At 36.4% G+C, this 21,444-nt stretch overlaps 1 protein-coding gene across 1 annotated transcript in view; it reads left to right on the forward strand.

Annotated features, from left to right (window-relative positions):
• Window positions 1-1,263, forward strand: part of WNT8B (Wnt family member 8B) — a 210,038-nt gene extending 208,775 nt beyond the window's left edge. Inside the window, exon 7 of the mRNA XM_044055611.1 lies at window positions 1-1,263. This exon is cut by the window's left edge and continues 1,490 nt beyond it. The gene's annotated coding sequence lies outside the window, so the exon portion shown is untranslated.
• The last annotated feature ends 20,181 nt before the right edge of the window (window positions 1,264-21,444 follow it).

Here is a 21,444-nt window from a genome sequence, read left to right on the forward strand (position 1 = left end):
ACGTAGAGTAAGCCTACAAAACAGATATTAAAATATCATAATACCTAAAATTTACTAAGGGACAAACTGAAGAAAATAATCTGATTTGCCATTAATCATTACTGCAAAAACAGAATGCTCTTATAAATGTAGACTTTCAGAATGTTCTTTTATTGTAGAAGAAAAGCACTGAGAAGATGCGATTTTATACAAGAAATTATTAATATCCAGAGTCCAAAGCTGCAAAAAAAAAAACTTAGGTTGACATATACTAACAGAATTTGAGTGAACCAAAGTAAACTTGCATAAGGATGAAGGGGGAGGGGATAAAATAAAACACACCTCTTTAAAGTTTAATCAAGACCTTAGTAATAGAGACATAAAAAAGCATTACTTCTGGTAAATTAAGAGAAATTTATTAAACAGAAAACAAGTAAACAAAGTGTTTACATATTGGCTTATTGAAAAAGAAGACAATGTTAAAACAGGTTGGATAATGGAAAGTGTAATGTAAAGACAGAGCTTATATTCCCCACTGTAGAACTTATGACTAATAGACATATTAAAAATGAAAATAAAACATAACTTACAAGTTCCATAAAAGAATATTAGCTCTCAACTCAGCCTGCAGTAAAAAGCAATATTTTAATATTAAAGTAGACTCTGGTTAAATCTTTTTAAATATGTAGGACACCTAAAATGTACCATTAAATCCTAATTAAATTTTGATGCTAAGCAAAAACCTGCAGTGAACCAAAAATGTAATTTTCTACTTCTAACTGTACTGATTAAATTTTCAACAGAACCGTATTTTATGCATACTTGGCATATCATCTGTCTTGTGTGCATGCGCTAACCATAGACTCTTGCAGGCAAATCACAGATACCTCTGTGTGAGCTAAGACAAGGATAATTTTTGAGCAAGAAACACACCAAAGTAAAAGTAATTTGCAGCAAATTTAAAAACTAATTTGCAAAAAAGTATTTGATCTACTCTGCACCAATGTTAACTAGGAGCAAAAGGGAAAAGGAAAATTAAAGAACAGTACTGAAAAAGGAAGTATATTAGAAAATATTAATTGTAAGAGTGTTGTGTATATCACTGGATAGTTTAGCACAATACAGCATATGAAGAACTCCAGGTGCTATTTCTAAGTCATTTATCAAATAAGCAGGAAAATGAGCCTAGCAGTTTAACTTAAACACAAGGTTGTTGTTGTTCTTCTTTTGGCTTTTCCCGGTTAGGGGTCGCCACAGCGGAACTCCGGTCCACTAATGATTGGCAGTAGATTTTTATGGTGCCGAGGTGCCAGCTCGACACCCAACCTTCAACAAAGGAACGCCCATTTAGTCATGTCTTTCTAACACCACTCAACTGCGGGAAGACATGCAGCCTGCACACAGAAGGCGCTCCAGCCGAGAATCGAACGGGAGAACCTCTTCCTGTGAGGCGACAATGCTACCGCTGTACCACCGCAGCTTAACCTAAACACAAGGTAAAGATATAAAATAGAAGACTTCCATAAAAAAACATAGTAGCATCATTAAGATGAAATTAAGACTACTTAATAAAACTGTTAAACTACTTATAAGACCCTCTGAAGAAACTACATCTTTTAGGAATTTGAATAACTTGACAAGCAGCATAAAAGGCAGTATCAAAATTATATCCAACAACCAGCCGAGAAAAGGAGAAAGACTAGAAGGCTTTACTAAATCATTAGATAAATGTCTATATATAGATTTTCACCCACTTTGAAGCTTATAAAAATAACCTTTGCTTCTTTGTAATCATCTATTTGAAATGCACAACTGTACCAAGAAGAAATCCAGTTAAAAAAAAGAAAAGAAAAAAGAGAGTATAAGAAAACAAGTGTCCTTTTAATCATAAATTGACAAAAATGGGAAATTATCTTCCTGCAAAGTTATTTTCCTGAGTGATGTCTGGAGAAGCTTCAGTTGACAAATATTCAAAGTAAATTCAGTTTAAATGCCAACAGCTCTAAGGATTTTTTCCTGTATCTTGGCAATTTAACAATGTGAGATAAACTAGTGTCCCAAGTAATATCTAACAGGTTCATAAAGTAAAATTTCCAGGCAACCCCTTAAGGAGAATATTGTTGCATCCATTTCTCGTATCTAGGATAGTCAGTTTTCTTTCATGTTTGTAATTTCTTTGGAATGCAGGTCAGTTTTAAATACAGTATTAGCAATATTGTCCTCACAGGTTGAAATCCTTGTCTCATTCCACAAACCTAGAAACTAATTCAGCCAAAGTAGCATTAATACTACTGAAGACATTTTCTCTACACCTACCTGTAATGGCTGCAATGCATGCTTCACTTCAGTGAGAGGAAGAGTACTAACCCAAGCAGGTGCTGAAACAGGTAATTTATTACTATTTTTGTTTTGTCTTTTAGATTCAGTTTCTTTTCCTAATGTTGAAACTGAGGATACTTTTTTCTATGTAACTGGAAATTATATCTCCTCTCCAGTTTTGCTAGTCATGCTGGTGAAAGGTCAGACTGTAGGTTTACTGAAATATATAGAATGCTGGAAGACAAAATATGTGTAAATATCCAAGAAAAAAGAAAGAAAGCCAAAACATAACAGAAGGTTTTAGTAAAATATAATCCCAAATGTTTTCAAATAAATCAGAGAAACATCATGGAAATAACCAATAAACCAGGACGAAACTCAAAGCTAGCAACTTGGCCACCATCTTGAAATATTCCCCTTGCTTATCCCTTCCTTTATACCACACCTGGGTGTGTTTACAAAGTTCTGGGATGTTCCTGACTTGAATTCCTATGAAAGGGATTGGGGGCATTGCATAAAGCCTCCGTCACATTTCATATGCTCTTTGCTTCTCTGTTTTCACCTACTACACTTTACTGTGAGTACCAGCTGCTACCTGTTTAACCAGTATGCTGTCCTTAAACTCCTTCAAGGTCCATGATAGGCCTACTTGCCTTTTGTCATTATATACACATTATAAATGTTCTCTGCCATTATACTGTTCCCTTGTGACTTTTTCAGTATTTTATTTCCCCTCCATTACCACCATCCCCAAAAGTTCTTGCTTGATATGAACACTGGCTTCCCAAAAAAAACACACACAATTCCATTTTCTGTATCCATAGCTACACTGTAGTGGTATCCCCTGTTAACTGTAAGTAGTACAGCGAAAGCACAACTGGGCTCATAACAAAGCTGCCAGAAAATAATTTCTTCAAAGAGCTTATATGTACCCACGTGTCTGCATATTTCATCCCTGGCATATATCAGCACAGACGGAGGGCTGCTGTCATATTTCATAATCACATATCAATGTTTATATTTAATGGCCAGTTAAGGGTGAGAATGCTGTGATAACAGTACCGTTAAGTTCTTCCACCTTGACAAAATAAGATTTAAATGTAGTTGAACAAAAAGCAGCTATTACTTCATTACACAAAGAAGGCTTACATCCTAACAGTGTATTTGTTTTTCATATTTATATTTGTAATAGTCATTGTAAAATTTCCTAAGATGCATTTAATCATTCAAAGTAATCTAAGAAACCAGCAGGATTACACGATTTCCACAAACCTAGCAGGTCACACTGTTCCCAAACACAGAAGAGGAGATCTTGGGGAAAAAGTGGTCACTTCTAAGAAGAATTTTCAAAATTCCATGTTGCTGTACTGATACCATCTGAAACAATTGAATCCTGTGACTGCAGGAGAAAAACTGAAAGCACCTCTGGCTTAGAACAAATGATTATAAAACTGTTTGCTTCCACTACTTAATTGTGTTGTACAAAAACCTGAAGCACTTTGAAAATTTAATTTATTGTACTATTACCCTCTAGTTATTGTATTGTTAATTGGATTCTTTTCCTTTATGTTTAGTAAACAAGTTTTTTTTTTAATTTGTATTATGTAGAGTAGAGTTTTCTATATTTTTATAACTACAGTGACTTAATTTTGCCATCACCCTGCAGTAATTCCTTTATGCAAATGTAAGTCTTGGTTTCACCACTAAATACAAAATGTACAGCAGTTACATTAACTTTTATAACCATTCCTAATACAAAACTAAAAGGATACAAAAATAAGTTATTAAAAGACAGATAAACTGACAACATTGCAGGAGAGGCTAACATTGTACCTGTTGTTATATAAATGTCTGGAAATTTGCCATTTTTTGCTGGATAATAAAACAGGAACACTGATTCAGTTCCATGCAATTTGGTATTTTTATTTAATGAATTTGAATGCTCTAAAAAAAGGTGAAAGAGAACAGATACCACATGTCAACACAACACAGAGGGGGTTAAGGCTATTTGTTGTTATTGAGCTCAAGAGTCTACCATTAGGGTTATTTCCTTCAGTCACCATTTCTACAATGCTGCCACGAGCAAGATAGTATACAAGACCAATACTATGGATAACCATATAAAGAGGCACTCATTCCATATTTGTTATGCTTAACAGGTAAAACATTAAATGTCAATGCATATTCCAATGTCTTTGTTTTCTGTTAAAACTAATATTAAATGTGTTCAAGCTTTACATTTTTATATCATTACAAGAGAATCACATGTTCAGAATGAGAAACAGTGCTATTTCATACGCTGGTCATCTAACTACTGCCCTCGGGATGACAGTCTCTGCTCACAAGGGTTCAATGTGTTCCATCTCAAATGCTACCAACTAGCTAATTTAGCAATAACCCATGCCTGGATGTGGGTAATGCTGGATTTACCCACGGTTGGTGTGGTTTGGTCATGAGGGCGAAGCCCGAGTGGCCAAACAAAGACAACTGTGGGTAAATCCAGCATTACCCACACCCAGAAGTGGGTTATTGCTATCATACAATGACTTTTAAGAAAAAAAATACTTACTTTTCTTAAATAATGGCAATGTATAATGCCTCTGTGCTGCCCTTTCGCAGCTGTCTGGTATTCTGCGGCAGTTCTGATGTACTGCGCATGCATACACTTACGCAGTACATCAGAGCTGTGGGTGGAAGCAACAGAGAAAGCAAGGTCTCCGTTGCTTTTTACAAAGTGTCTCACTATGCTAAAGGAGTATAACATAGCGAGACAGCTTTAAAAAACGCAACGGAGAAAGGAAGATCTCCGTTACTTTTTTAAAGCTGTCTCGCTATGTTAAACGCCTTTAACATAACAAGCCAGTTTCTAAAAAGCAACGGAGATCTTGTGTTCTCCGTTGCTGTAAAAAAAAAATAAAAAAAAAAGACTTATACTAATGGGAAAAGTCCGGGCGACTGGACCTTTTTCCATTAGTATAAGTCTGATTTACAACATGCACGCTGACCAATCAGCGTGCACGTTTTGGAATATTAATGTGGGGTCGTTGTATAATCTGGTATAGTTCCTTGTTAGATGTGTTATTCTTGTACCACAATAATTAATGCTATTATGCGGGAAATCTGACTACATAGCAGGAAAGTATTATTAGTATTATTTAGGTTACTATAATGATAAATCATTACGTATGGGGTTACCCATTTCCCTGTGTCCTTTACCCTACACAAAATGTCTTCAATATAGTAATATATTTATTCCAAAAGTGATGCTGAACAAATAGTAAAATGATACAATAATTAATGATACCAAACAAAATATTTCTACTTCTAAGTTCTCAAATACAAACTTTTCATAGTCCCCCCCCCTACTCTACATCAACAGTTTGATTCCACTGTAACTACCTGAAAAACTACACACCTCTTACAAACATATATACATATTATCCATCCAAAAACACTGAAGTTAGGAAACCATTTACTTTGTAGACCTCTGACATAATAATCTTTCACTTACCACCAAAATGATTCCCAACTGCTTCAAACATGATTTAATATTACCTTGTACTAAAATTACTTTGCTAACTGCAACTAACCTGCTTAAATCTCATTGCTATTATTTGTGTACTGGCCACAATTCTGAAAAAAAACTTGTTTATAAATACATTCTTGAATGAATACAATGTATGTTATACTCTCAGATAAACAAATGACAAACAATATGGATGATAAGAAACTCACAGGTACTATTTGTGACTTAAAACATAATTTATTATAGTATCTTCTAATACGCTAAAAGCTAAACAAATGTGACTTTTCAAATGAAGTCATATAATGGTTCCAGTGCTGAACTTGTAAATGACCAAAGTGGACAAATGTTTTATCCCAGTCAAGAAAATAAAATAAAATGCTACTTATTTAATTAAACTTTTAGATTCATGTGAAATAACTGTTCATCAAAAAATAAGAAGCATAGTAATAGGTGTTGCACAGCAAACAATTCTTGGACCACTTCCATTATCTCTATTCATAAATGATCTTTCCTGGGATCTCCCTCAATTTAATTGCATCCTGTATACAGATGGCACAGTGATAACTAGCCTAGCAATAAAAGCGAACACAAACTACAAGATTTTGTTCCATAGAGAACTGATTAAATAAAAACAAACTGAATGTAAATACAAATAAAACAACGTTAACGCTCTTCAGATCACATCCAGAACTAAACAACACTACAACGTTTGCAATTATAGATCTTGTAAACACAATACTGTCTCAAACTAAGCAAAATCTAAATAATAAAAATACATACTATTTGATGAACAACTCCTTCAGTCATTAAACTGATTTAGAAATTGACAAAGTGCTGAAATAATTAAGACATATATATAGGTTTTCTCACTGATTTATCCCTGAAGACAGAAAAGCAATTGCTATAAATATGTTACTCTCGATATTTGAACATGCCTTTCATTTTACTCCTCTCATCTAAAAATACCAAATTCCTCCAAATCACAAAAAAATAAAAAACAAACTACTAAGGTTTAATAATCTTTCACCATCTAACATCTCTGTGGCACAATGTAAGTAGCTAAATGGTTATTAATCATAACAAATCTGCTTTTCTTCTAAATTTACTTACCTTTAGACTTGCAATGAAACATATTGCCTGCCTCTAAAACAAACTAATTTTTAAGCGCTCTACTTATTCCTTACAAAATGGCACAGCGACACATCTCATTCAACCATCGTTCTCTCTATCTGTAACTGATAAAGCCTTCTCTAAAATAGCTGCTGCATCTTGGAATACTGTATCAGATATAAGCTATGAAAAACAAGTCTGATGATTTTTAAAAAAAAAAAAAAAACTAAAATCAGTTCATACCAAAGAAAACAATTGTAAGTGTTTTAGGAACACATGTCAACACCTTCATTTTTGATAAACTAATATAGCGTTAATTTGGTTCTCCTTTAATTCTTCCTTGTGATGTTGTCTCATACTTTTGTTGTTGTTGTGTCTTTCGGCTTTTTCTGGTTAGGGGTCGCCACAGCGGAACTCCGGTCCGCTAATGATTGGTAGTTGATTTTTACATGCCGAGTTACCAGCCCTGATGCACAACCTTCAATGAAGGTATGCCCATTCACGCATGCCTCCATGCAGAAGACGCTCTTGCTGAGACTCGAATCGGACAGCGTCTTACTGTGAGGCGACAACACTACCGCAGCACCACCACCGCAGGTTGTCTCATACTTTTGTACTTAAATATTCACCATATCACCATATACAATGTCTGTCATTTCATGGCATTTATCAATATCTAACATTTAGTAATACCTGTCATATATACTTACTTTCAATAATCAATAATGTCAATCCACTTAGTTTAACTAGAAATCATCGGGATTATATTCAGATATATATATATATATATATATATATATATTTTTTTTTTACAAGTATTCTTTCAGTCTGTTGTGAACAACATACTTTGGTGTATAAAACCATTACGCAAAGTATCAACAATTTACTCCCAATATTTAATCAATGTCAAATTGTATTGTACTGTGGTTTCATGCATTGATTAATGTTTCAGTGCTTACTTAGTGTTTCATTATACTGTACATGCTGTGTTGGCTTGAGTCAAGACTTAAAAGGATCTTTAAACTAACTCACTTAATCTGGCTAATGAACAAAAATAAATACAATCCCTTCAATTAGTCAGGGCTGGTTTTGTGCACTGCTTAGGGAGGTGGTGTAAGGCTTTGATATAAATTTCATGTTGCTCCTGTACAGTAAGCAAAATCAATTGACTTCAGTAATTACACTAATGCAAAGTAACAATAAAAACAAGAATTTCTGCATAACATTAGCAAATTTAAATATAACCTTGAATCAATAAACAAATCAACAATTTGGTGAATGTTACTATATTTTCATATATTTATATACAGAATACTTTGGAAAAGTGCATATAAAATAAATTAATATTTACTAAATATTGAATAAGTAAAACAAGTCCTCTAGCATAAAATTTCTGCAATGTGTCTCAGGCAAGTAGTCAAACTAGTGCAGAGTTTACAGATACCTATTACATTTTTTAATAATGTTTATTTTTCATCATCTAATATAGAAATAAAAAGTAAAATATAGAATGAAAGAAGCTAATTCTGCTCCTTCCAAAATAGTTAAGCTGCATTCTTTAACTACATAGAATGGAAATTAAAGTCTAAAGAAAGAAGATCTGTTGAACTCAAATTGTTGTAAAAAATATGTATACAATGTCTTGACTGTACAGTTTTAAATAAAGTAAATGAGAGAGTACATGGCAGAACAGAAAAAAGATATTCATGGACCCAAAGCACTCACTACTATGTATATAATATGAAAGAAGTACAGAATTTAATACTTCCAAAATACAAATATGAATAAATCAGCTTACCTAAAGTTCACTGGTGACTTTTCTGAAGGGCGGCTTTACCACAAAAACTGAATGCCGCAATGAGTTTCTCCACAAAATGCTGTATTCTGCTAGCCAGTTATGTGTATTTCAGGTTTTTTTTTTTTTGTCTTCTTCTCCATTGTGACATGACCGTGCATTTTGTGTATATAATTTAGGGGGTGTAGGGGTCTTTCACCCATTAAAATGATTTTTTGTGTTTTTCATGGTTTTTGGCTTGCCATTTATACTATTCTTCTTTCAAAAGAACGGTAAATCAAAAAGCTGCACTTCAATGGCTTATAGATAAACCATAAAAATCCCACTAAAAGGATACATGAAAGGTAATTTTACTGTTACAATGAGCTCATCAAGAAGACATACCCAAAGAGTTAGAAAAAACACTCATGTCAAGAGCTGTGGTAAAGACGGAATACTGCTGTGATGCATAAAAATGAGATTGAGAGAGACATTGTTCACAATATGGAAAGACCTCATTATCAGCTAATTTGCACATCTCTTTATTGACATTAACTACCATGTTGCAAATAAGTGGTAGCTAACACAGGTGCCTCATGCATTGCATTGGCACAGACATCTCCCCCCATTCATTTTCCCACACATATACACAAATTCAGTATGAACTGCAATAAGGAAGACATCATGTCTGTATCAGTTACTCACCTGACTATTTACACATTCTCTGTTTGACTGCTGGGGTTGGTGCCAAACTCCATGTTTCCATGGGAGAGTCTGGTACTTACCACAACAGACTCAGCATGCAGACTACTCCATACAACATCTCCAAACCATTTGACTTTGTTCTCAAACCTGTGTCACCCATATCCACGGTGTAGAGGGATAAAGCCCCATTACCCAGACAACTGGAGTTCAGTTAGTGACTTGGGTTATGGAGGAGCCGAGAATGGGAAATGAGCATCTTTCAGCATGTCCATCCTGAGAGTAGGGTTTGGGATTTCTGGGTCACAGTTGAGACCCCACGATGGAGGTTAGTGAGAATTTCCTGGCTATGAAGCAGTTTACTGTTCACTCAGGAGCAGGTGAAGGTTGAGTTGATCTGTCATTCAGCTCGATGATGCAATGATATTACATGCACTACACTGATTGTTTCTGAGGTTAAGGATGACTATAAGTCCTTCTTCAGAAACATTAGAAAATTAATGAATAATTCATATCACTGCTCAGAACTTATTTATAATGACACCTTCTATTCTGTCAAGGGTATAATACTATCCCTCTGTGTCTGTGTGGGTTTTTCTCACTCGTCCAGTTTTTTCTCACCTCCCCAGAACATGCTGTTTAATTGGCCAGTCTAAATTGCAGGGGTATGGATAGTCCAAAAACAGCAATGGGGCATTCCAGTATATGACACTGCTGACTTGACACTGATTACCAAAGTCCTAGAGGGCTAACTGGAAGGAGGAAGAAGCTCAAACAGCCACAGGTCAGTTCCTGTTTCTGATGGAGAAGTCTGTGTTACAGCACAACACAGCTGCCGCTTACTGGAGTACTGGGGCAATGTGCAGTAAGTAGGCAGAAACAAGATGGCACTGACAAGTCACCTTTGATATCCATCACAATGTATATTGGTAGAAAAGCAGACGTAGGTAAGAAAACAAAAAAAGCCACACAGTGTTTGTTGCTATAAAAGGAGAATGGAAGTCTAAGCTATAAATGTTTGGTTTGGGAGTGCTATGCTCTTGAGGTGAATACTGGACCTTGAACAAAAAAAAAAAAAAAAGATAAACAAAATCTTGCAATCAAAACGGATGGTTTATCCTCAAGATGGGGATCAGAGATAAGGAAACAAACCAATTAAGAAGTATTGCAAGCACAACAAAGTATTTTTTCATACAGCATCTCCATTATTTCCTGTTGGGTCACAGTTCTGAATAAGAAAAACATTAGATAACTGTGTGGAAACCAATACCCAGGAACAACAGATGGGCATTGCAAATATCTAAAGTACACGTTTTTAGACTGAATGAATAACATTACTTTTATTTTATTTTATTTTACTGACTAGGAAGAACCACTTGAGCCCAGGCTTATTCTTCCTCAGGGTAGACTGAGGAGAAACCTCTACAGTGTATAACACATATGAAGAAGGCCACATCGTGAGAAACTGCGATATAAACCTAAGTCATGGAAGCAAAGTTAAACCAGCAAGTATAACATATGTTTAATGTGAAACAAAAAAGTACAGAATATATACAAATAGACACTTAAAAAATGTAAAGGGGAATAAATTAGGAAGTAAATAAGTAACTCAGCAGCCACAACAATGGTGGGAGTGGCACAAAGAGATGGGTGGAGGCAAAAAGGAAGCACTGGTGATGTAAGAGCTATACAGCATTGAGTATTAGCAGAGGAAAATAACCCAAGTCACAATGTTTTTAGATTTTGTGTATCTTATAAATTGCACAATAAAGCTTTAAAGCAAAAATGTAGTATCAGCCATTATATTTCTCACCCTCTGAGCATTAAGAATCATAACACTTGTCTTTACAAGTCATAACTGGTCAGAAAGCATTGCATAGTCTTATTTTTCACAACCAAAGGACTTCATATACCAGACCCTAGATAGGTAGTGATAAGGAATCTTTAAATGGGCTTACTTTATTTATTCAATAAGGTATGTATCATAAAAAGGCCTGACTTTAAGAAGAAAATCAATGAATCAAGGAGATTAAATCTGAGGATCAAAACCACAGCTCTATGCCTAAATCATAGCACTTATGAGGTATGCCAACATTACGAAAACATGATATGGTCTATTAGGAAAGAAACGGAAACCTCCAACATAATGGCATGCACTTAAACAATCTGAAATTACCTGAAAGTTCAAGCTACAAACTATAAGAAACTTACAACTGAGATGTCTACAGCATCAGCAAAGTATGTTCTTATCCTGGGTTGTTCCACAGAGATCACCTAATTCTTGTTTAATTACCAGAAGCCAGTGGAGGCCTGGGGAAAAGCTCAGCACTGTGATGAAAATAATCTTTTTCACAACGGCTGAAGCATTTATTACTTCATCTGAGCCTAGATCCACCTGAAATATAGATCATTTTATTAATTTATGTGACATAAGTCAGAGGTGATCAGTCACAGTGTTTTCAAAGCTAATAAAGAGTTTTTTTTGTATTTCACTACAAATTGCTGTGGTGCCATTTATCATCATGTCAGTAGTTTATTTATTCTTCTAAGATCATCCTGCTGTATCTGGGTTCGTACAGCTTACAAGCTGTTATTGCTAATGGCACATTATTAATGCAATAGGCACAGAATTCATTTAGTGGAGTGATACTTCGACTGGTTTTAAAAAAGAAAAGAAGAAAGTAAATTGCGACCTGAAGTGATATGCTAAACACCTTCCAATAATAATCCCATTAATAAGACACTATACTGTCACACATATTTCCTGCCTCGTTTGTTTTCCCTGACATGTTCATTTATCTATCACCAGTTTGTAAACTTCGCTTACTGCTTGTCTAAATTAAGCAGAAGCGGCAGTTTTTAAAACATTAAAATTCACTCGAGTCCAAAATGTAACTGCTCCAACTACAAGAAAAAAAAAAGTAGAAATGATGTGCTTGGTCAAGCAGAAAGTGCAGCATGTTATAGCTGAGCCAACCAGAATCATTCCTAATCCCTATCTTATTAGTCACACTTAATGAAACTGCTCTGTTGTGCGACAGTTCATAAAATTTCAGTGGTTGTTGATTCTGGTGTCAAGAGACATGATCTTCATAGCTCATATAACTGAAACATCTTGCTTGTCAGCTGAGCGCTGTATCGCCATTTCACAGTATTGTTTCTGTTACTATGTTTTGGTTTTTAATCTTTCAAGTTACAAGTTCACTACAAAGTTAAACTTATTGCTTTGTTTTGCACCTTATATGAAAAAATATGTTGCAAAATCCTTAAAACAAATGACATTAAGTAATCATCAATCAGGTATACATTGTTATTTTATATACTGTAGAGCACTGATTAAACATCTAAAACTGGAACACTACATGCATTTTCAAAGGGAGGGACTTAGTTCAGTGGACTGAAATAAACAAAGGCAAAAATATTGGTTCAAGCCATTGGATCCAGTGGAATGGGGCTATCCTGTGTCATCCTCCATTTATTAAACAAGAAACATCTTTATTAAATTATCACGTATGACACAGGCAATCATGCATTTATATAAATGAAAACAAACCATATTGATATAATTCTAGCTGCAAACATTATACACCACAAACCATATTGACAATTTCAGTTGCAGACATTATACATCACTCTATAATCTATTCAGGCATTGTCAGTCAAACATTACATAGCTCATTAAAATCCTGCCTTCTTTTAAACCTCATTCCTCCTCTGCATGTATTGCTTCCACAATTCACATTTGTTTCAATGTAACTTGCTCCTACCCTTTTCTAAAAATTCCCATTCCAGTTGTTTTATCTCTTTTATTATATTCACTACTTCAAGTACTGTTGCTTTAGACTCTGATTTCTATTTTCTCAGAATTGCTTTTTTGAGACCCACCATAATTAGACTCATTAAGGCTGTGCTATGTCCAGGCAATTCCAGTTCTGTATCACAGCTCAAAAAAGAATTTCCTTAGTTACACTCACTAATTTGCTCACCCAGTATTTCGGGCAGAGTAGTCTGCCCAGAAAATATGTTCCCAGTTTATTTTTTTTTCCCCACCACACCTCAAACATTTGCTATCGACCTGAGGAAAAATTCTTTAGAGTCTACTTGGGGTATAAAAATACCTATGCAAACATTTCCAAGCAAAAATTCTAAATCTTCTAGATGCTGTTGCATATTTGGGAGACAAACATATATCCCCCATTGTTTCTTTGTGAATTGGTTATCTAATATTTCTTCCCAATTCTTTCTAACTTCCTCTGATTGATTCTTGTACTTATCATGCAATATTTTGTATGCTCTACTAAATGCTCCTTTTTTAACAAAAGCTTCTGTTGTAGATTCTACTAAAAACTCTACCAGTGATGATCTTTCATTTAGAACCACCACCCCCCATTTCTTTCTCTTGGCCTATACTCTCATATCAATCCTCGACAGGCAAGACAATGTCTAATCTGCAGTCCAAATAAATTCTTGGCGTCTTCCCAGTCTATTACCTTTCCCTCTCTAGTTATTTGCTCCCAATACCTTGGTTCCTTTGCCAGTTTTCTCCAATAAATTCCAGCCCCTCTTGTCTATTGTCTGTATCCCTAGCTGCAGTCACCTCTATTGGCAGAATCTCCTTTCTCCCTATGTCATCCTGCATTGTGTTGTGCCACACTTACTTTGTCTTCTGACTGGTAGTGATGCAGGAATAGATATATCTTATGCCCCCAGGACTTTATCTTGTCAGTCTCATGATTATAGGAATGTTGGTGAATGTGTGTCATGCTTTCTTCTAAAACCTTCTGCACTGTCCCCTTACAGGTACAATACAATGTATATTATCTCTTAAGCATATGCAACAACCTGACATGGAAGAAAAAAAGGTCTTATCTCAGATACTGGGTATGTTATATCTTGCTGACTCAGATTATATTGTTTCTACTGGTTTAATCTCTCTAAGTCTTTTGGGTTTCTAATACAATAATGGAATGGACTCCATTCCTAACTCAGGGTCTGATTACAGTTTGTGAATTAGTATTGTTTCAATCTTTGATGTTAGCCAAACATGTTATTTTAAGCATTCCCAATGTGCACAGAATTGATTTCTTATGTAATTCACATAAATTTAGATATAATCTTTTTTATGAGGCCTGTTGTTCCTTTTACTACTGGAATAGTCTGGGTATTACTTCCAAACTGCTCTCATTTCTGCCTGTTAATCCTGTTATTTTATGACTTTGTATCTCTGTACATAAGACATTGTAATCACTGGGTGTAGCAATGCTAAATTTTACCTTTTTTCCTGGTTTTCTCCCATCAGTTTTTTAACTGTTGGCAATGGGTGATCCTACACGATATAAACCATCATTAATTAAAAATGGTTTCTGGTTTTAGTTTCCGATGCTTCTCAACTACTTCAATGCTGTATAGTGTTTGCATAATCTCCATTGCAACAGTTTTGCCTGCTTATTGTGCCTTTCAGTATACAGGCTCTCTGCCATGACTGTATCACACCCAGAAACAAGATGTGCAACTGTTTCCAGTTCTGTTTTACAGAACCTGCATTTGTCTGATTTTCCCACATATTCAATGGACTTTGTAAACCAACATGTAAGTAGTCCACGGTCCTGGGCCATCAATATTAACCTGTCATCTTTTGGCTTGGGTTCACCTCTCCTCAACCATTCCTGCATCAAATCTTGATCAACACGAGGTTGTTCCAGAAGTCTGTACTTGTTAGAATATTTGTGCCTTTTCCACAATTATTTCTCTCCTCATCTGAGCCTTCTTATAATTTTTTTTTGTTTGTTTTTGTTTTTTTGGCACATTCAGTTGCTGTATGATTTTTGTCTACTACTGGTTTGACTTGCATTCCTGCTTGACACCAAAATGTTTCTGCTAAACTAAGCAGAAGAGTCATCTCAGACTTCTTCCCCTCATGTTTTAGAATGTTCACTATGTTGTATCCAGTGAAGTCAATAAATATTCATGCAATCCCCCGACTGCAGATCCATACACGTAATCAATTTCAAGTAGGCCCATACCTCCCTTTAAAACTGTTTCCTCCAATATATATTTTCCAGTGTCCCAAAATGAGTTTTTCATGCAGACATTTTCAAATCATCTACATATTAAGAAGACTTACACATATAGTTCTTCATTCTGTTTCTGTGAACTTGTAGTACAAACAATAACTAGTGTTAACTGTGTTCTCTAAACCTAATGAACAGAAAATCTTCTGATTCTGAGAAGCAATAAGCAAAAAACTGGTCGTACACGGTGGTGCAGCGGTTAGCGTTGCCACCTCACAGCAAGAGGTTCTCCGGTTCGATTCCTGGCTGGGATGCCTTCTGTGCGGAGTCTGAATGTCCTCCCTGTGGTCATGTGGGTTTCCTCCCACATCCCAAAGACATGCTGTAGGTGGATTGGACACTCTAAATTGGCCCTAGGCATGTGTGTGTGCATGTGTGTGCCTTCTGTGGAAAGTTGGGTGCCAGGCTGGCAACTCAACACCGTAAAACTCCACTGCCAATCATGAGCGGACAGGTGATCCGCTGTGGCGACCGAAAGAAGAAGAATAAGCAAGGAACTCATTTTGCAAGAAAGAGGAATTGCCCACAGTACAAAAAGAAAACAAATTATTGACTCTTAATCACTTTAAACCAACAAATTCAACAGCCTTGAGAATAACTGCTCGTCTGTGTAGACAGGTATTGTTTCTGACACTGACTCAAAGCGCACAAGTCTGAGAGGTTCAAATGTCACTTGAATTCAAAAAACGAATTTGAAGTAGAAATTAAACTATGATTTTTTCAGTGTTAGTAAAGCCTCTCCTACCCAAATGCATGTAGCTTTAAAACGTGTAGCCCTTTCCTATCAGCCAAGTCCAAGATTGCTTTCAATAAATACAAGTTTATCTGCATTTTCACACTGCACTTTCCACAAATCATACAATACAACCAGCCTCAAACACATACTGTACCACTAAGACAGTATTACTTCTGCTGCCTTTCACAGTATATTCAAAACATCAGTGGTCCCTCAGCATTTAAATTATACCCGTTCAGCTTTGGTCAATTATTCCCTCCCTTCTACCACCACACGTCTCTCTCCTCCCCATGACGTGTCTCACTTATTTTCAACCCCTATCAGTTGCACTCCGAAACATTTTTGCTCTACTTCTCTTCATTCTGTTCATTTCTCAGAAATTTCTTAAATGTCATCCCTAGTCTCAAATTATACATGTTCTTAAAAGTATTCTCAGCACTTTTTGCTAATCCTCATTTTGCTCTCAATGACATACATTTAAATGTCAATACAATATTGTATTGTATGTCCTATGCTCTTCCTGTGTATTGGCCATAATAAATTATTGGTGAAAAAAACAATGTTGTAATATTATTATTATATATTAAGAGCACTGTAAGTTATCACCCAAGTAAACTACAAATATACTTGAATGATCAAATCTGATACAATTATTTTTGTTTTTTTCACATTTGTCCTGCGTTGCTGCTCAAAAGGGGTTTTTAGACAAGCTAACCTACACAGTTAACAAATGAATAAATAAAACAAATTAATAATATAAGCAAACACCACAACTTTTTATGACATTTAAAAAATTTATTTTTTTTCCTAAAAGAAACCAGAAAGGCTAGCCCTTAAAATCTGTACTCTATGAAAAAAAAGTTGTAAGGGAATATATTGTCTACAACCTGAATCAGTTTCATCCACAAGTAAATGCATCAATCTTAAACCAAAAATTCATTAGCAGGCCATACTCCAAATGATCTTTGAAAAATGTTTGCATTCCTTAACCAGCTGCAGACATCTTATCTGCTATGAATCCAGCACAGCACAGAAATGTGCTTGTGTACAGTCACTGGCAATGGATTCCTCATAGCTGTGATACACACATGCATACTTGCCATCTGCTGTAAATTGGACAAAACACTGGTACACAGTTGCACATTTCTCATTGGTTATTAATATGGCAAAGAGCTGTGATGAATGCATATATTTTTCGCCTACTGCACTGACACAGCTACACACCTCTTACCTGTCATACATGTAAAGTTTTATACACATCTGAAGCCCTGTTGTCTGCTAAAAATCTAAACCTGCAATGGAACACATCTGAACATGTCTCACAAACTGTGACTGTGGCACAGCACTAAAGTGCATCTGCAATCTGCTTATAAGCTTGAATCTGGTACAGTACTGATACACACCTTTCAGTGCCTATGAATATAGCACAGTACTGATATACAACCATACACCTCTTAACCTGTTTCAGTCTGCCACAGCACTGATAAACACCTGCAAACTGAACACCTCTCTGCCACTATAAATACAGCCCTAAGCTAATCCATAGTTACACCTTTCTCAGCCATTATGAATTTTGGGCAACCCTATTGCAAACCCACAGATCTTCAGACTTTTAAATGATTATGTATTTGACATACATACTGATAAAGATTTGTACACGTCAAACTATGTATTTGGCACAGAAATTAAATCCACTTATAGACCTCTCAGCTGCTATGAATCTGGCCTGCTGTCAATAGAGAACAACACTGATACACACTTAGATGTGGATTACACTTAGAGACCTCACAGCTATGAATCTGACATAAACATGCAAACCTCCCATCCTCTTTAACTTTTTATAGCACTGAGATTCAGCTGCAGAACTTAAGTTGCCAACATAATAGTACAAAATTAATGCTCACCTGGATACCCCACAGCATTTATGAACTTGGCACAACAAAGATACATTCCTGTACATCTCTTAGTCCTAAAAATTCAGCACACTGATAGACACCTGCATACTTCTCACTCACTTTGAACTTAGCTTATCACTGATACTTACCTGCATGCCTCTCAGCTGTTGTCATTGTAGCAAACCATCAATGCATAAATGCATACCTTTCAACTGTGAAGCAGGCACACTACTCTTATAAACGTAAACATTTTTTATCCTCTATAATGTTTTTTGGGGGGCGGTCAGCAGGATCAGGCCAGGGACTTCCCTTCCTGTAGCAACTGACCTATTCATTCGTCCATCAGAGACTGCCTTCTGACCCATTCATTCCCCAGCAGAAGCAACAGTCAGGTATTAGGTAGCAGGATGGGTTAATCTACAGATCCTGTGAACTGTCCTGTCGCCACTCACTCAGCAGACTTTGAGATCTGCTATAGCTGCCTCAGGAGGTGCAGGTACGCTGCCAACTGAGTAACACACTGCTTCAAGTGCAGGGCACAAAGGCATCATCAATACACTTGAGATGTACCTGCATTCTTACAGGGGTGTCCAGTGCAGCCAACCAAGCAAACCAGCCCCCCAGGATGGCTTTGTCAGTGCTGGCCATTCAGTCCTGTCCACCCCTCCCTGACCCCCCCCCCATGCCACTAGTTAAACACAGGTTGCCTGAGATGCAGTCAAGTTTTTATCCTTCAGCACCACTGGACCAGGTCTTATCCGCTATCAAACTGGCAAAGGACCAATGTACACCTACATGCCTTTTAGCAGCTTGTAAATTTGAAGCAGAGAATGTGTTTACAAGTCCTGTGTGTTATGAGTAGTTGTAGCATTGGTACACATCTCAGTGACAAAAAATGTGGCACATCCTGCTCTATACCTCCATATTACTTAAATGTTATGCATTTAGCAAGAACTGAATACTAACTGCATATCTCTTATCCATCGTGACTGAGATGCAGTACTGATATACACCCGCATACATTTTATTTACTGTGACTATAGCACAGCAGTGGTGTATATCTGTATACTTCTTAGTCTCTAAAATTGGGCACAACATTAATACACAGCAGTGTCACAGCTCAGCTCATATGTATATAGCTCACCACTGTGACACACCTGTATACCTCCCGGCCTCAGTCGCTTTAGTGAAGCACTGATACACTTCTGCACATCTATTAGCAATTTTGCACAACACTGATAAAATACCCACATGCCCCTCAAACAGGACAAGTCTGTTATTGAACTGATACATACCTGTACACTTCTCATCCACTACATCTAAAAGACAAAACCGCACAAATGAGCACATCTTGGCTGTTGTGAATTTGGAGCAACACCTGCACACCTCTCAAACAGTATGAATCTAATACAGCTCAGATACACATTTGCAAACTTCTCATCTGCTGTGACAGGCAGTACAATGTTCACTTTCAAATATGACCTTCTATAATGGCATCATGTGTTAAACTAAATATCAGCACACAGATTATTGTAATGCAGCTTATTAAAACATTGGTTCAAACTGATAGAAAATTAATAGACATGGAGATTTCAGTGTTTTCTGACTGTGTTACACATTCTGGCCATCAGGGTCAGCCCTATGATTTTTAAGACTGAGAAGTATGTAAATCTTTCCTTTCTTAAGAATGCTTGTTGAAAATGACTCTTCATAGAATGGATTTCACAGTGAATGGTGTTTTCAGTAGGGCATTATTTTCAATTGTTGTCATATTTCTTGAAGGCCATAGTACAATATACCGAAGGCAATAAAGGAGCCCACACACAGACCTCTAAAATATTATAATTATGAGACCAGCATGACTGTTCCACTTATGCTTAAGAGGTTAAGCAGTCCTGCAGAAAAGGGCAATGTCTACAAGTACACGAACCTGCTAATACTCCACAGGTTTCAGTGAAGACATACCACTCATCTTAGTGTGAATGAAGTGGGAGGGGAACAGCAAGGAATAAGATTCCCTGACTTGGAGCACAGTGCAGATTTAATTGGAGTCCTCATCCCTCTCTTGGCTGTTCAAGGAGAATTCCTCATTGCCCTTGTTGTGTTAATCTCCAAAGAAAATGCCAGCAGCAGCCCTGAATAGAAGTTGCCTAACAGTATAATGCAAGTTTAATTAACTTTTGAAAGAGAAGAGGAGATTTCTAACAAAACAGAAAAACAAGGGAGCCCCCAAGTGGGTTCTGCTACCACTCGATTTGCCATGCTAATCCACTTCTCTTCACAACCCTCCTTCCGAAAAATGTTTGGGAAAAGCTCTTATGGATCTGTGTGAGATTCCCTGCAGAGCTCTCTCTTTCAGCTCTGGACCCTTACAGCCTCTCAGTCTTCGTTTTTTTTTCTTTTTTTTTTTTTTTTACTTCCATACAAAGACTGGGAAGCTAATCAGCCTCCTCTCTCCTCCTGAAATCCACAGCTGTTGAACAAACTAATCCCCTCGCCTTTTTGTCTCTCAATAGCTTGATGCCTTCAAAGAAACTTTGGGAAAAGGCTTTGTAGTGGCTCACACTACTCTAGCAATAGAAGTTAGTGCAAGCATTCTTCCCTGGGTAAATAGCTTAATAAACAAATACTTACAAAACAATCTCTCTCCGACACACACTGTGACAAATCCTGCCCTGTAGACACCATGTTATCTGAAACAGGATTAAGTGTCTATTGACTCAGCATGCCAAGACTGACAGCCAACAGCAGTCCCCACCACAGTGGAAGTTGTATTTACATCAGAAGACTCTTAAATAAGCCTTTGGACAGAATATTGAACAGTATCACATGCCTCAAACATAGCAGTCTGTCTAAAAAAAAAAAAAGTTCAGGTTAGGTTGGTAACTCGGTTTCAAAGTCAAAGGCAGTGGCTGGAATGCCTGCAGTGCTATTTGTAAACTGGCATTGCACCCATGACAATATATTACTTACTTCTATTCATTTCCAAGAGCTTCATGGATGCAGTTTTCACAGCAAAGACAAGGACTTGAAATAATTTAGCAGGCCTCTGGTTTCTTACTTAAACATACACACTAAGCAGAGCACCTAGGGTATAGCTAAACATACTTACAGCCATTACTGTACCAATGAAGCACAAGGCTGTATGTGCAAACTAAAAAAAAAAATATTAGCCTAATAAATCCGCAAATTGGCAGGTTATACATTTCTATACCTCACATTTCTAAAATATTTTTGGGTAGTGTTATTTAAGCACTTCAAACTTAGATAAGCTGCTGCTCTTAGTCACAATGTCCAAGCTTACCATCACCTCTATAACTGAGGTTCGTGAA

The sequence above is a fragment of the Protopterus annectens genome, chromosome 14.part0, assembly GCF_019279795.1.
Source record: "Protopterus annectens isolate FY-2018-M chromosome 14.part0, PAN1.0, whole genome shotgun sequence".
Taxonomy (NCBI): domain Eukaryota; kingdom Metazoa; phylum Chordata; order Ceratodontiformes; family Protopteridae; genus Protopterus; species Protopterus annectens.